Source organism: Triplophysa rosa, linkage group LG10, assembly GCF_024868665.1.
Source record: "Triplophysa rosa linkage group LG10, Trosa_1v2, whole genome shotgun sequence".
In the NCBI taxonomy this organism is placed as follows: Eukaryota; Metazoa; Chordata; class Actinopteri; order Cypriniformes; family Nemacheilidae; genus Triplophysa; species Triplophysa rosa.
The window spans coordinates 25,957,920-25,974,907 of NC_079899.1; positions in this window are offsets into that span (position 1 = coordinate 25,957,920).

Consider the following 16,988-nt stretch of genomic DNA (forward strand, 5'->3'; position numbering starts at 1 on the left):
TCTCTCTCTCTCTCTCTCTCTCTCTCTCTCTCTCTCTCTCTCTCTCTCGCTCTCTCTCTCGCTCTCGCTCTCTCTCTCTCTCTCTCTGTGTCTTCTGCAGACTTTCTGACAGATCTTTCATAAGGAAATTTGTTTTGCAGGTCGAGCTGCTCAATACAGCGTGAGAAGACTAACAAAAACAATACAAAAATGTTTTCCATCAAGACACCTCTAACATTTAAGTTAGTCTGGGACTGTCCGGGAAACACACTACAAGACTTTTACTCAGATTTTACCCAGATTTTCAGTCTGGACTTCTTGCAGAAAGTCTTCGCTGGTCTGCAGATTTTATCGCGTAGTGTGTGATGTCCTGTTTTTGAGATGCGTCTGCAAGTCGAAAATCTAAAATGTCTAAAATCTGTTCAGATTTTAAAAGTTGTGTAGTGTATCTCAGCCTTTAAAGTCCAAAGTGGACGCTGCTGTCAAACACTGAAAATAGATTTGGGGGGGGTTATACATGGTTTATGAAGGACTTGAGTCATTTTGGGTCTTTGTTTTGACTGGTCTCTTTTCATTTACATGCATTCACAAATATGACCTTCAGAAAAACATCTTTTGAATCTTAAAATCAGTGATTAAACTAAGGCAACAGCAGAAAATGTAACAGTTCTGATAATGCCACAATCCTCTTCTGTTTCAAGCTCAGAAAACTCTCACACTTTCACAAACTGTTAAAAAAAACGCTTGTGTGTGTGAAGCCAAAAGAATAGAGATGAAAGTAAATAAAGATTGGCAAGAGTGAGTTATGAGAGATCGATGCTGCTGTTGTTACTGGGAGGCAATAAAAAATGAGAGAGAGAATAAAATGAAGAGTAAGGTATTATCTATCTGAACACTTGGTGTGTGGATGGATAATATGGTTAGAGAGAGAGAGAGAGAGAGAGAGAGAGAGAGAGAGAGAGAGAGAGAGAGTGGGTGGATTAATGGAAACTGAAGGATAAAATGAAGGTTGCAAAATCTGAAGCTCATGTAATTATACATATTGAATTCCACATCCAGTAAACAAAAGCCTCTGATTTCAAGAGAAACTGCGAGAAAAGTTCTCTTGACTAAACTTGGGATGTAAAAGAAAGTTGTGTCCATAGACAATACAGAAGAACATTGATGTTTGAAGTGTGTATTGTGATGTATACTCTGCAGTATGCGCTTAAACATTTGAATCAGCTTCAGTTTCTGTGCACACAGATTTAAAGCAGAACGTCTCTTCTGTAGTGAATCAAATGAAGAATGATCATTTCAAGATGAGTGTCAAACGCGACACACACTGAAGTTCTGTCTGAATGGATGGATGTTGATGTGATGCAGGTGATGATGGTCTGTAAATGTGTAGTAAGGATGACTGAAACCTGTAATGCAATAATGTGCTGAACTGAGACTCGTGTGTTTTTTTTCTATTTAACAGATGAAGTCCAGACGTGTACTTACAATACACTTCAGACATTTCAAGTGTAATTCAGTTTTGATAGGTCAGTGTGTATCAGATCAATAGCGTTCGATCTGTCTGATGGGTTTTTCTTTGAATCCAGCGTACATTCAGCTTTTAGATGACAGAATTGATGCTTAGTGTCTGATGTGATGTCATGATTCAAGAGGTCACAGAGTTTATCTGGAATGAATAAATCACTGTGTCCAGTCCACAGCCGCACATAAACGTCAGTTTATTGAACCCAGTGTATAAGGTGACCGAACACAGTTTGTTTATGTTTATGTGTCATTTAGATGCAGGTTTATGTGAAATGTCTTCTCGTGGTCTGTGATACTTGTAATTATAAATAGTTCTGCCATGAAACTCTAGACGGCGCAGTCTTAAAGTCTAAACCTATGCGACATAATAACTACTACACGGTGAAGTGATTGGTAGCCAACATGAGTGAACATTTTAACTCGTTATTGCTCATTAAACTCGTAACTACACCATGCCTATCCATAATGATGCAGATTGATTATCAATGTTATTTGTATATCTTCTACTGTCAGTGTGCAATGGTCTAAGTATACACGGTCGTCATTATACCTATAGTAATACAGATATCATTGCCAAGGAAAAGTGGTGTGGATGTCATCAAAACTGTCAATAAATGCATCTTTGTAAAGAATCTTTCCAATTACTGATTCTTTTACCGGAATCAGCTCATAATTGGCCGCTCAACCAGCATTGTACAGAGTCGCCCCACTACGTCTGGGGTCACCATACTCCGCGAGTAATTCCATGCTATCTAAGTGTGAGGGGATCATATAGTTAATAATATAATAATATCTTATATAAGGGGAAAAGATCTGATCTGAGCGTTTGAACTGTTTCTCACTGGTAAGATGTGAGGAATGTTCTGACAGATATGAAATCAATCAATGCATTATGAACAACATATTCATGTCATCATGCAGCTCATTTACGTCTTTTTTATGTCTTTGGCCCTATATAGTAAACTTGAATTCATATCTGATTATGTAATGAACATCAGAAAGACAGAGATGTCATGGATCTTAAATCATGAATTCTGAGATCTTCACACAGATAGATGTTTAGTAGCTGACATGAGTTCATCACGTTTAGCTCGTTCAGTGTGTCCGTCAGCATCCAGAAAGGCTCATTTCAGGCTCGGCTGGAGCTCACTTCAATCTTCAGATGGCAGTGATGATGAGACATTCTCAGGCCTGTGAACCGTGACCGCCGGCGCTCTCCAGAGATGTGTTTTCCTGAACTCTAACACCCGCTGAGACCCGCGGTCACATGAAAGATTCAAGCTCTCGTAAAGGTTTTTCTGAAACTTTTCATGAGACAGAATGTGAACTTGACCAGCTAGTAATCCTTCTATTTTCATGTCAGCACAGGTGTGTTGTACTTCTTGACACTGCGTGTGTTTTATTTTCAGAAGCGTGAAACACGTGAACAGATCTCCAGGACTCACATCAGCATCATTCATCCATCAGTCAGACAGCAGGAGGTTCTTTCCTCTCTCTTTTCAAGCTCGTGCCTCGACAATCTCTGAATCACAAACGAGGCTTTGTTGGTCTTTATTTGTTGGAAGTCGTGACTGATATCGCCCTTAATAACGTCTTTAATTCATCACAGAATTCATCACTGACACCTCGGTGACCTTCACGACTGTGTCTCCTGATCATGATATCAATTAAACATCTTCGTTTATCCCGTGAGACGACATCGCAGTCATTAACACTGAGAACAGCTGTCGTTCTCTTCTTTAACACATCTTTACACACTGTAAATACTGGCAGCAGTTTTCCAGGTACTTACTGTAGATTTACATTTATGCAATTTACTGGCAACAGTTCGTTCAAAGATAAATGAACATTAAACATGAACAAGTCTTTATCTTTACAGATAAATAAATAAAATAATATCTGCCTCATGCAACGCATTCTGGCAACCAACATGAGAAAAAAATGTAAAAGGTTGATTTCTGGTTCCCAGTTATTTTATAGTTTTTTTTTCTGTAAAGAGAAAGACTTGTTAATGTTTCAAATTCATTTATCTTTGAACAAACTCTTACCAATAAATTAGATGAATATAAATCTACAGTAAGTTACTGGAAACTAGCTGCAAACTACAGCAAAACACTTTTACAGTGCAGGTCAACCCGCAAAAGCTCGGACAGACACAGAGCTGAACATTCTGATGTCTGAAGGTTAGTTTGAATGACAGAATTTAATTCTAAGAATGAAACATTTGATTTGATTTCATGTTTTCCTCGTTCCTCTCTGTCTGGCTGTTAATGTGGTTTAGGTTCTGAATGAATAATGGAGTTTCAGAGCAGTTAAATGAGTTTTTAGACAGCATCATCGGTCCATCAGTCCCGTGACACACAAACACACATGTTAAATGAATGTTCACAGACGGATCTGTCAGTGGGACGCTGGGCTGCTGTGTTTGGGATCTTTAGGATTCTCCTTCACGTGGCCATAAATCAAACCGAAGTGATGCCAGCGGCTCCTCGACTCTCGTCGTCCAATTAAAGCACTGCTTTCAGAGAGAGAGAGAGAGAGAGAGAGAGACCGACGGAAGAAACCGAACTAGATTATGAAGGAGTGCACTGCAAAAAATGACATTCTTACTACGCAGTTTCGTCTTGTTTTTAGTAAAAATATCTAAAACGTCTTAAATCAATATCCAATTACTTGACAGGAAAAGTGACCACGGCTTGTTTTATGACAAATAATATAAGAATTAAGTTTAAGGTCAAATTAAGCAAAACAATCTGCCAATGGGGTGAGAAAATGTGACCTTTTTCTCAAGTATCTAATTCAAGTTTATTTTTCTCACCCCACTGGCAGATTTTTTTGCTTAATTTGACCAAAACTTACTTGATTCTTATATTTTTCTCCTTAAAAAGAGACTAAACACCGTAGGTCGCTTTTCTTGTCAAGATAGTGCATCTTGATTGAAGAACGTTTAGATATTTGTACTAGTAAGAATGTCATTTTTTGCAGTGTAGAAAAATAACAGGCATGAGACATTTAGAGAGTGTTTGTAAACGGCAGAATATCTGAATAATAAACTCAAGCTCAATGAAGAGGTCTAGAAGAGATCGAGCTGCTTATCATTTAAACATCACATAGATGTTAAACATTAAACATAGATGAGCGAGCAGCACATTGTGTTGTTGTGATGAAACTTTATGTTCTGCCTGACGGGTGATAACATGAAACAGTGAAGGTGACATCACACACGCTTGCTCACACAACTGTTTATTTATTTTTTTGTCGCAGATGTGCTGCTGGTTTCAGATTATTTTCAGGTGAGCACTTGAACTGCTGCTCTTCAGCAAACAAACAGCCCTCACGTTGTGTTCTTTCTTCAGCCGTCCTAGAAAGGGATTGCATCGCGTGAAGTGCCCTTCATATGTAATGAAAAGGCAGACGGTCGGCTGGATGAGATATGGCGATGAACTGAAGCGTTTCAGTAAAAGATGCATGCTGTGTTTCTGCTCGAGAGCTAAAGAAAAAACAACCTCATTCCACACCGGAGACACAGATTCACAGAGGCGTTCTGCTGAGCTTGTAGCAAACAGCAACACGAGCAGTTTGTGTAGGGAACGTGAAATCCCTCATGAGTGAAAGAGAGATGAAAAACAGCAGATCTGCAGTAAAAACACAACTCATTCACATGTGCTTTGCCTTCTACTTGTACTTAATCTTTTGATGAAGATTTACGTCATATACTTCAAGATCACTGTTAAGGGACAGTTCATCCACAAATTCTGTCATGGTTTACTCACCCTCAGTTTGTTTCAAACCTGTATACATTTCTTTGTTCCAATGAACACAGAGAAAGATATTTGGAAAAATGTTGGCAATTTTCAGTTCTGGGGCATCATCCACTACCATAGTAGGAAAAAAAAGTATTTTATTGTTCTGTTGAACACAAAGCGAGATATTTTGAAGAATGCAGGAAAACAAAGAGTTCTCGGGCACCTTTGACTACCATTTAATTCCTCCTACTATGGTAGTGGTTGATGTCACTGAACTGAAAATGACTACATTCTTCCAAATATCTTTCTCTGTGTTCATCGGCACAAAGTCATTTATGCAGGTATGAAATTACATGAGCGTGAGTAAATGATGACAGAATTTTCATTTTTGGATGAACTATCACTTTAAGGTATATTTCAAGTCTCAAAATTAATCACAAAATAGGGAAAAAATATTATAAACATGCACTCTAAAAAAATATTGGTTTATTTTCAATCCAGCATTTGAGTTCAATTAACCCAGACAACAGTTGACCCATCAATGGGTTAAAACAACACAGCATGTTAACTGTAAGTATGATGTCAAGTTCATTTGGATCGTCAATTCGGGGCAGAAGTGCATTTTCACATTTTAACTGAAGATTATGAGGGTACGTGAATTTTAAAAAGAAAATGACCCACATTGATAAACTATTTACTATAAATGCTGCAATGTTTCATGAAAAATAAGAATTGTCATTTTGAATTTCACTGGGACTTTAAAGGAAACTTGGCTAAACTAGTATACTTCAGAGTGTACTATCAACTAAAAATGTGCCACAGTTCTAACAATATGGATAACAATGCTACACTTAAAAATATACTTTTATGAACCAGAAGTGTGCTAATTTCAATTAGTAAGAAGAACGTACACTAATATTAGTATCTATACAACATAAAGTAGACATACTTAAAATATTGTATATTTGAAGAGTTTCTTTCCAAAATGAGATTTGAGACATTTTTCAAAAGTCATGTTTTATTTATTGTGTTATTGTAATGTGGTCACTGACGAGGGAACTTGGGGAAGGTGAAGGGTTTAATAACAAAAGGTGAAATCAGGAACAAAAGGGAATCCAAAACATCCAAGGGAACAAACGAAGTAATCACAATAACATCCAAAGAACAAACAGGGTAATCCACAAGACAAGACATCCACCAATGTTACATAAACTTACATTAATACCAGACAAAGAACAATAGGCAAATGAGAATACATATAGTGTCCGGTGCAGGTGCAAAAGTCAATGAAGATGAACTCGTGAGGGAGCGTGGGAAAAGGACATCCTGGGGCAAACATGGGGAAAACAGACTAAGGGACCGACGGAGTGTTACAGTTATCATGTTTTTATTGTGTTTTAGTGTGGCTGTTTTATTAGCTTGCTGTATTTTTTGAGTGATTATGGCTTACATCTAAACAAACCAACTGCAGTTTGATTGATGTTAATTGGAATGCACAATAAAAAAACATTATTTTTGAAAAATTAGAGAGAGTTATCTCATTTTGGAAATAAACTCTTCATATAGAATGTTTGATAAAATGAACTTAAAGTCTAGCCTACTTCTTTTCTAAACTGTTTTTGTAAATTCACCATCCAATGATGGGTTGTCAGGGTGGTTGCCGTGGTGTTTCTATATGTGACTGCTAAAGTGCTCAGATTAATTTTTGCACATTTGCAAGTTTGTTTTGTCATTCAGATTTCCCCGTTATCTAACCTAATAAAATCCCTGAAAATCTCCTCCTCGGTCCTCGTTATTGACTTCTCGTGTTCATCGTCTCCATTGAGATTAATTTGAAATGTCACCTTGAAACATGCTGTAATTATTCATGTCTGTTCATTTGAAAGTGTTCTTCCAGGTGTCACTTTAACCTTTGGATGGCAGAAGATATTACGCAGAGAGTATTTTCTCTGTATCGCGGTTATTAATTGCTTCTTTGGACTGTTTATATACACAGCGGGGAAAAGGACAAGCGGCTATTGTTAGAATTGATGGGAAACAAAAGGTAAATGGGTTTTGAGCTGCATGTTGTGAATGTTAATGTTGTTCTGCTTGAGGAGCTCTTGTACATGTGCTCGCATGTGTTTATTATAAAACAACAAGTCATCAAGCAGAAACAAATGCAGCGTGAACACTCGCGTGTGGAATATAAATGCACCACATACAAACACATCGACTAGCCTACATTTGTGACAGCACAGGTTTGTTGTTTGGATAATAATAATTTCATTCTGCCAGACAGAAGTCGTGAATTAAATACAGCACAAGTCACAGCAAACCAGAGGCGATTTGATGTTTGGTTTCTCATGTCTCACGTATGTATCACCGCAGTCTCAGATGTTTCTCTCAGGAGAAATAAAAAGAAAATGAAATAATTGTGTAAACACATGTAGATTGTAGAGGTCAAATCATATGGACTGAGAAATGTTTGAGTTGAGATCTTGGTAACACTTTACATTAAGCTACCATTTATAAAGCATTTATAAATGTGTTCATTAATTATTAATAAGTCATTTACAAATGCATTATGAAGCAGTTATAACTACACGAATAAAAAGGGGGATTCTAACGAAATACCTGCCAAACAGTGAGCCATTTTTAACTCACGTGTTATAAATGCTTAATAAACATATCTATTCATTATTTATTTGAATCGAAAGCAGATTCATTATTATCTTGATGATGTTTGCAAAATAGGCTGTCAGACTGGAGAATGTAGGGTGTTATGTTGTTTTTCGTTAGAATCCCCCTTTTTATTCATGCAGTTATAACTGCTTTATAGCGCATTTGTAAATGACTTATTAATAATGAATGAACACATTTATAAATGCTTCATAAGGGGTACCTTAATGTAAAGTGTTACCGAGATCTTCAATAATATTGACTTTTCATTGCAGACTTGACAAATCTGAGCTCAGTTTGACACATCGACGACATCTCTTCTGACTCTTTTTCTCAGGAGAAATACCAGAGGCACACATGCACTGCAAAAAATGACATTCTTACTACGCATTTTTGTCTTGTTTTTAGTCAAAATATCTCAAACTTCTTAAATCAATATCCAATTACTTGACAAGAAAAGTGACCAAAGATATTTAGTCTTCTATTATGACTAAGATCTCTTTAAAAAGAGACTAAACATCGTAGGTCACTTTTCTCGTCAAGAAAGTGCATCTTGATTTAAGAACGTTTAGATATTTGTACTACAAAACAGACAAGTACGAATGTCAATTTTTGCAGTGTGAGACTTGTTAAATCTCATTGATGTCTAAAGGAGGAATAATCTGAGGTATGACATCATCGTGTCTGTTTGTGTGTTTTTATGTTAGCCGATCAGGTGTGTGTGGCGAGTTGAATGTAAGTGCATTGAGATTTAGGTCTCAGATGAGCGGCGGTGAGTCTCACATTAATAATGCAGTAAATGTATGGTAGCACAGAGAGGACGGTGTTAATGTACGGCTGAAGCCAGGAAAGATTCATTAAAGCCTACCATCACATGCATTAGTGATATTACAACAGACTATAGGTCTATTGATAAAACGCAGCGGTTGTTATTGTAGAATCTCATCCATTGAAAACTGATCTCAAGACTCACGACAAATCTATTTCTGTTATAAGATCCGACGGATAACAGAGAGAGAGGATGAAAGATTTAAACCTGTGCGTCTGTATTGATCTGGTGGCTGTGAGTAAATGACTGTAGTGCATGTGTCTTTAAAGTGCTCCATTAGACGCTCCGGCTCTTTCTAAATGACCGCTCACTCTGCATTGATCCTCCAGAACGCCACACGATCTCACTGGAGATGAAGGAATAAAAGTGAGGATAATAGTACACCGCCAGAGTCGTGTCACATCCCAATTCACAGCCCTTTCATATGTGTATACAAACTCCCTCAAGACCAGATGATGTCATTATGAACCCAGCTTAGAAGTGAAGATTTTTTATATAATTAGGTACCGGTTGACATGGCTATTTATTCAAGCGTTACTGTTCTATGTAAATGATGTTTGACCTGCATTGAAATCTCATCCATCACACCTTCATCATATGTTGCTGTATGTTTTGATTTAGTATTGATCCAGACGGATGTGTCAGGTGACGGATGGGCTGTACAGATGCTGGCACTGGTAAGAGGAATCGTTTATTCTCATTTTCAGTTCTACAGACGTGCTGACAGGTGAGTTCTTCAATAATGCATTAGTGTGGAGTTTGGATGCATCGGAACGGATGTCTTTTTTTCTCGTGAATGATGTTCAGACAGGCTGCGTTTTCTTTATAGAAAATAAAATTCTTTGTTTCTTTGTAGGGATGTAAAGATTCACCGGGAGCCGGTTGAAAATCGATTATAATATGTGACGATTCAAGCCGGTTGAGAAGTTACATGAATCGCAATACATGTTTTGAACAACAGGGGCCGCTGTGTTTACTGCAAACTTGGAAGACGTGGATATGCTGATATTTCTTAAATGTAAAAAAATCCAAGAAAAGCACAGACAGAGTCTTAGTTTGTTAAAACAGACTCTTGTATTATTCATTTTTTATTTGATTTGGAATTTGTTTTAAAATTGCAGTTTAGTTTTGTTATTGGACGTAAAAGATATTTTTCTTTTACAAAAAAGAAATGTGCAGCATTTGAGAAAGGATAAAAGGGCAGTTATTCATTTTTAATTTGTCTAATCTCATTTTCTAAAAAAAAACCGTGAATTAATCATTTCATGAGATCAGTATTGTGAATCGCATCGCATCGTGAGCTGGGTGAATCATTACATTGTTTTGATTACAGGTTGAGATACAATTCAGACATTTGCTGGCAGATATTTAAGCTAAGTTTGACCCATTTAAGGTAGTTTATTCTTCAAAACATTCATCTTGGCACAATTACGAAACAAATAAATTAAAAGAGAATTGGTGATGTTGAAATCAACCTTATCACTGAATTTATAAATAAATCAAATCTCATTGTCATTTGGCACTCAGTTTATATTGGTAATATAATCGACTCTGTCCCAGTTATTTATTCTTTGTTTACATCTGAATCATTTCTCCTTCACACCTCTGATAGAACAGACATTGAAGTATAACTGAAAATCAAATTGCACAAAGTGCTTTAGAACCACTTTTGTATATTGTGAGGATGGCAGAGCATGTCGTCTCCACTGAGAAAGATGCTTTTCCCTGCTCTCCACAGCACAGCTGATGTATTCCTTTAGAAATCTTCCTCATTTCACTCTAATAATGTGAGGTGAACGCGGTGGCGATGAGAATATTGAGAGGCAGCTAAAGCCTCAGACGTCAGACTGTTATCCGTGTGATTTACCTCCGCTCATTACTTTCTGGGAGGTTGACACTTTGCTTTCTATTAACAGGCAGAGCGTTAAAGAATCCTGAGGATCGAAGAAGCATCATATCAGACAGATATCAGATCCTGGTGTCTCGCTGCAAGCTCTGTGTTTAGAACATCACTCCTCTGAGATTTCACACAGTCAAAAACACACCACACCACAGTCCCTCAGTCTCTCTACTGCTCACAGAATAATGAAAGAGACAAATATTCAGTGACGGCAGCTTTAATGCTCACTCTATTAAAGTCATTTCTCTCTCTCTTTTCCACTTTGTCATAGCACTCTCATGTTATCACATCCCTTTTATCGTTTTCCTCTCAGCATCTGCTGAATGAATAAATGTAAATGTAGTCCGGCTGGCCACTGTACGTGAAGTTTATAGCATAAATGAATGAATGACGAGTGTCATTATGATGTTTAAACAGCGCTGACCATTAACAGGAATGAGTTTCACACAGATTTGATGTGTTCATGTCTCTAGTGATGCAGGACGCAATGTTTGCCAGACTGATGGAGCAGCACAGCATCATTGGGTGTGTGTGTGTTTTGTAAGCAGGATGGAGTTTACTCGAAGAGAAAACCACAGGGAGCGACGTTGCCAAGCTTCCGTGTGAGAAACCACAGGGAAAAACACTCGGCACAGGTGCTAATAAAACCAGACAGAGCGTCTAACAGTGGAAACTGATGGCCAGAGAAATCTTCTGTCTGCTCGGCCGGTTACTTCGCCTGCATTTGGAGATGTGGAGAGAGAGAGAGAGACAGTGAGACAGGTCTGTGGACAGTGAGACAGATCTGTGGAGAGTGAGACAGATCTGTGGAGAGTGAGACAGATTGTGGACAGTGAGACAGGTCTGTGGACAGTGAGACAGGTGTGTGGGCAGTGAGACAGGTCTCTGGGCAGTGAGACATGTCTGTGGACAGTGAGTCAGGTCTGTGGACAGTGAGACAGATCTGTGGACAGTGAGACAGGTCTCTGGGCAGTGAGACATGTCTGTGGACAGTGAGTCAGGTCTGTGGACAGTGAGACAGATCTCTGGGCAGTGAGACAGGTCTGTGGACAGTGAGACAGATCTGTGGACAGTGAGACAGGTCTGTGGACAGTGAGACAGATCTGTGGACAGTGAGACAGATCTGTGGACAGTGAGACAGGTCTCTGGGCAGTGAGACTGGTCTCTGGGCAGTGAGACAGGTGGTGAGTTGTTCACCACTCTCTAGTGGGAAATCAGAGCGGTTCTGTGGTCTGATGTGAAATGTCTGCTGGTTTATTTTGATTCAGTGTATAGGGGGGAGTGTGCAGCTCAGGTTTCTGATGATCTGTGATCAATGGCCTGCTGGCATGAGCGAACGCTGAAGGGTGCAACATGAGAATGTTCAGCTGATGTTTAATGCATGTCACACTACTGATGAACATCATTGTATCTGATGTCATTTCATCATGTCTGGACAGTAACAGATACGCAGAAATCTGAATCATTTGTACTGTGTATCTATAGTGCTGTGGTCGGTTGTCAAGGCGGTTGTTAGGGTGTTCTGGATGACTGATGTGTAGAAGTACAGTATGAGCTATAGTCAGTCTAGAGATGACTGTCACAGTGACGTGTGTACGTCATTTATCTGTCACATTAACATTCATTCTTTTAACAGACATTTTTATTCAAAGCAACGTGTAACATTGGTGTTTTTCATTTGCAGATTGGGGTTTGCACCATGAGGCATGAACAGCACCATATGGGATGATTGCCGGGAGCCATTTGATGTCACTGGTGATCAGTGTTGGGTAAGTTACACTGAAGAAGTAATGAATTACTAGTTACTAATTACTTATTTAATAGTGTAATTAGATTACTTTACAAATGACTCTCTCCAAAAAGTATTTAGATACTTATTACTAATTACTGTCTATATCCTACATCAACCTTGATAAGTTCAGTGATTCAAGGATAGACATGAAACGGCTCTTTTAATTCATTCAAATAAATAATAAATAACTTCATAAATTATTCTTATTAACTGATCAAAATGTGGGAAGGACACATTAAAGCAAACATTTTAAAGCTAGACTTATATTTTTTATGTCATTTCCACTATTGAATATATTACACATTATTTAGTTCAATTACATCTGAAGTAACTGTAGTTAAATTACAGAAAAATACGAGTAATCCCTTACTTTACTTTTTCTAAGGAAAAGTAATTAAATTACAATAACCAATTACTTAGTAACTAGTTACACCCAACACTACTGGTGATCAGCCGGTGATTACGATGAGATTTCTATCAGGATTTTTAAAGTGAAATCTTCTCCATTGTTGCTGTTTTTTGTGTTGTTTTTTATGTTTTATGTCTCTTGAGTCCAAAGGGCAAGTCATGTCACCTAAATGGCCCGCGAGCTGATTGGCTGAAGGCTGGGACAATGATTTCCGGTGGGATTTGCAGAGGATTTTATTAAGTGGAGAACAAGCGAGGGGCTTTATGTCCGGCTCAGGGAGTTGAAGCGCGGGACACAAGAGTCATTACATGAAATCTGTCTCGGGTCAGTCGGCCACAAATCCTCACAGCAGCGGAATGAAGCCTTCACATCACAACACACCTTAAAAACACACAAACATACAAGGGTCATACAGCAGCCACACAAAATATTTGTTAAAAAAGTGTTTTAATGTCACTGCATTAAAAATCCTAAAGACCAACGAGCAAATATGACACCTCATCAGATGTGGATTGTTGTGTGTTTGCAGCTCATGACTGACAGTAATTGATGTTCTTATTTCTGTCGGGCAGGTTTGTTTGATAACTTCTACAAATGTTTCAGATTTCTCAAAACAACAAACTATCAGGAGTCATTTCTAACAGCAGCGAGAGAAACAGAGAGTGGGTTTGTTCGAGTTCTCATCCTTCAGTTCTTTATTACTTCGGGTTAAATGAAAGCTCAGAATGTTTCTGCCTCAGAAGACACACAGCTTTAAAGAATCCCTGCGAGGTGTCTGTGAAGAATCAAAGCTTCAGTGTGTTTGATTTAAATAGATTGTGTGCACCTGGAGTTCTCCAAAAGAACCCAATGGAAAACTTTAATCTCTCTTCCCAACGGCCTGAGAGTAAACCTGTCAACACATCAATACGCACACACACACCGGAGCAGACGTGAATCCATCCCGGGAAACTTGCGCCACCTTGTGGTAGTGTAGAGACTTTGAGTTGCTGATATTTACACAAAGATCTCACTTGATTATTACTTTTAAACCCAAAAACACATACATAGGTTTCACTGACACACTAAAACAAAAGATATAAAGTAATAATAAATGTATTTGGTGATGTGTTGTTTACACAGTGGGCTACTGTACACAAATAATAAGAAGCTTGTCTATGTGTTTTTTTTGCTAAAATCAATTAGTGATTTTTTACAACATGCATTGATTTCTTTTAAATGCTGCTGCTATGATGAGGTTTAGAAACTTCACGAGAATGATGATAATCTTCCTATCGTTCTATGAATGGAGTGAAGATCTCAACTCAGATCCAGGTAGGGGAGACCGTTTACAGCAGACCTTTAATGTGCTCTAATGGTTTCTGCAGAGAACCGTGACAGAATCTGAGTTCTGGAATAAACGGCTGGCTGAGGAAGATTGCAAAACTCACATAGACTTCTTCTCACACGACGTCCAACAGTCATGCATTCAATATACATTAACATTAGTCTGCTGTTTAATGGCAGTCAAAGTCTTTACTTCTATACAATATTTATATAAATCTAACTTTATTATTTTTTAATTGAGTTCATCAGAAAAACATTAACAACTCTTTGAGTAACAAGTGACGATTTTCACAGTTAACCACTATATTTCATGTCCATTTATTAGTTATTAAGGAGATTAAGAAGGACAATGTAAATCAATCGATTGAAGTTTATGTCATGACTACAGTATTTTTAGTTATTAAGTTATGGGCAGTGTTGGGCAAGTTACTCTGAAAAAGTAATCAATTACTAGTAACTAATGACATATTCAATAGGGTTATTAGATTACTGTACAAATGACTCTCTCCAAAAAGTATTTAATTACTTATTACTAATTACTTCCTATATCCTACATCAACCTTGATTAGTTAAGTGATTCAAGGATAGGCATGAAATGGCTCTTTTAATTCATTCATTCATTCATCCGTGGGATTATTAACTGACCAAAGTATTACAAATGTGAGAATTATACATTAAAGCACAGATTTTAAAGTTGGACTTTTGAATTTTGATGTCAATTCCACTATTGCACACACACATATATTACACAAAGTATTTAGTTCAATTACATCAAAAGTAACTGTAATGAAATTACCGAAAAATACGAGTAATCCCTTACTTTACTTTTTCATGAGAAAAGTAATTAAATTACAGTAACTAATTACTTAGTAACTAGTTACACCCAACACTGCTCTGCAGGACGTGCATGAAAACCGTCTTTCTGGAGTTGTGTGACGTTGGATGGAGTTTTGCCTCCGGCTGTGGTGTCAGTCTGTCTGTTTTCATGACTGACAGCATCGCCTCCACCCGCACAACCTTCAACCAAACTCGCTCTGTGCTGCGGGAGACGATCGTGTCACAGTGGGTTAAAGCGCTTTTCTGCCCTGAAACTCAAAGAATAGTATCATGAACGAATCGATCTGTTGTGATGAAATGCTTCTAACATGACAATAGAGATCAGAGGGGTTCTTCAATGAAGAACCTTTTATAGTGCTATAATGTGATTTTTAAATTCACATTTTGTTATAATAGTACGCGTCGCAAACTTATTGTAGAAATTCATAAATATCAAACAAACTTACAGATGAAACCAAACTCGGTTTGTGTCAGTTTCATATCAACAAGAAGTCAAGTGTAAAGTGTAACAATTCATATTCAATTATCTCTAAACTTAGCGGATATCTGACATGTATTGTGTGTTTGTTTTTGACAGCAGTTGTCTCGTTCTCCCTGAGGTGATATCTGTAAGACTGCCTGAAGCTTGAGAAGGAATAAACCGTCTCTCTGCATTCACAGCTGTTACCCAGAATTCCCCAGTGCTGCTCCAGCGGTGATTGACAGCTGTCTGATGTCTGAGTCTCAATGGAGGGCTGTCAGTGGTCTGCGCATCTTCATTAAGTCTTGAGAAAAACCGCATGGCCATGAGTTTCAGCAAACAATCAGAAACAGATGCCTGAAAAACATGACAAACTCTCTGAAAGATTCGTTTTCGTGTTGAACAAACTCATCAGGAATGGGAATAAAACAGGCATTACATCAAACACATGTGCATTTTCTTACGGAATTAAAATACTTGACATTTTAAACACGTTAAAACCATGACACACAACACGCTTGTCATTTTCATTTGATTGAGAAATAAAGACATATACAAACTAGATCAACTATATGATCAACTAGAATATGATGTTTGACTTCTCAGCAGTGTCCAGTGTTGGGTGAAACTACACTGTAAAACTTTGCTGTAGTTTTGCAGCAGGTTTGCCAGTAACTTACTGTAGATTGAATTACTACTTAATTTACTTTCCTATTAGTACTGTTTTCAATTACTTTAATCAAAATTAAAACAAATTGACTTTTGAGATTCAGAATGAGCAAGAACAGACAAAAAATGACATTCTTCCTAAGCATTTTTGTCTTGTTTCTAGTAAAAATATTTAAAACTTACATTTACATAACAAGAAAAGTGACCTGACATATTTAGTCTTGTTTTATAAAAGAAAAATGTATAAACTAGGAAAATTTGTAATGAAATCTACAGTAAGTTACTGGCAAACCTCCTGCAAAATTACAGCAAAGTTTTACAGTGGAGTTACTAAGTAATTAGTTACTGTAATTTAATTACTTTCCCCTTGAAAAAGTAAAGTAAGGGATTACTTTAATTTTTTCCGTAATTTTATTACAGTTACGTCAGATGTAATTAAACTAAACACTGTGTGTGCAATAGTGGAATTATGTATAATTCTCACATTTGTAATACTTTGGTCAGTTAATAAGAGTACTTTATGTAGTTTAATATTATTTATTTGAATGAATTAAAAGAGCCGTTTCATGCTTGAATCACTTAACTAATCAAGGTTGATGTTGGATACAGAAAGTAATTAGTAATAAGTAATTCAACACTTTTTGGAGAGAGTCATTTGTACAGTAATCTAATTACACTATTGAATATGTAACTAGTAACTAGTAATTCATTACTTTTTCAGAGTAACTTACCCAACACTGGTTGTGTCTCATTTAGGTGTCAACTTATCAAGTCTCATTGCTTATAGGAGAAACAGAGACTGGTGAGTTTTCTCTTTTACACTCTGTAGAAAATAATTTGAGGAAAGAATGTCGAC